Source organism: Octopus bimaculoides, chromosome 3 (genome assembly GCF_001194135.2).
Source record: "Octopus bimaculoides isolate UCB-OBI-ISO-001 chromosome 3, ASM119413v2, whole genome shotgun sequence".
NCBI lineage: Eukaryota > Metazoa > Mollusca > Cephalopoda > Octopoda > Octopodidae > Octopus > Octopus bimaculoides.
This window is the reverse complement of record NC_068983.1, coordinates 75,522,673-75,523,736: the sequence shown is the minus strand read 5'-3', so window position 1 is coordinate 75,523,736 and position 1,064 is coordinate 75,522,673. Positions and strand designations below refer to the sequence as shown.

Sequence of the window (1,064 nt, the reverse complement as noted above, 5' to 3'; positions counted from 1 at the left end):
AAATCCATCCAACAGTTCTTGAGATATCTTGTCCACAGACAAACAAGCAAACAAACGAACAAACATGACTGAAAACAATACCACTGCCTTTGCTAAGGCAGAGGTAATTAGAAGTAAAAATGTAAATTCATAATCTCCATAGTTTATTTATAGGTTCTGCAACAGTTATGTATAGATGTTCTCTTTACTACTGATTCTGAATGGAATGTTCGCAACCTTTGAAAAGCTGATCTATACAACAATACATGATTTTTACTTTCTGTCTCAATCGACATTTTGGCTTTTAAATAAACATTAAGTGGAAGATTTAATGGAATATTCTACCAATATTCTATACAATAAAATGTGAGAATGTACTAAAATGTAAGACACAGTTTTATATTTATCTCACTGGAGTATGGGATACTTGCATACATATATGTGCATGCATGTGTGTTTCTTCAGGATTTAAGTTTTTTTCCTTTTCAGAATTCAAGCTGGTCACTAACAAAGTCAAGGCAACACTTAAGGTTTATAGAAATCAGAATTAGCTAATGTATGCATGTGCAAGAGAGAGAGATTGTGTGTGTGTGTGTGTTATACATAGGTGTGTGCTGTACTTGTGCATATCATCATCATCATCATAAATTAATGTCCATCTTCCATGTCAGCATAAAGCTGACAGTCCCTTTTTTTTCTGTGAGCTTCATTATAAATTTGTGTTTTTAACATGATGGAATATTACTTAAGGAAGATTTGACTGCTTTTTCCAACAGATCAAGTAATCATGTAAAGGTCTTCTCATTTTTATGAGACCTTCTGTTTTTGACTTTGACAAAAGTTTTGATATGAATGTTCTACCAATATCTCTTGTGTTGAATGTATATGTAAACTCAACATCAGAACTATTTACATTGTATGAATATATCTATATATATAAAAATTAGAATGTGTGTCTGTCTGTCTGTCTGTCTGTCTGTCTGTCTATCTGTCTGTCTGTGTGAATCCCTAAAGCTCGAGAACTACGCAACCAATTTCATTCAAATTTTACACATGCCTTACTTAGGGTTCCAGTTGTGTTTTAG

The 1,064-nt window shown here is 32.7% G+C and overlaps 1 protein-coding gene across 1 annotated transcript in view; it reads left to right on the top strand.

The window, feature by feature from the left end:
• LOC128247373 (kinesin-like protein KIF27) overlaps positions 1-1,064 on the top strand; it is an 81,311-nt gene that overhangs the window by 71,331 nt on the left and 8,916 nt on the right. The window lies entirely within an intron of this gene.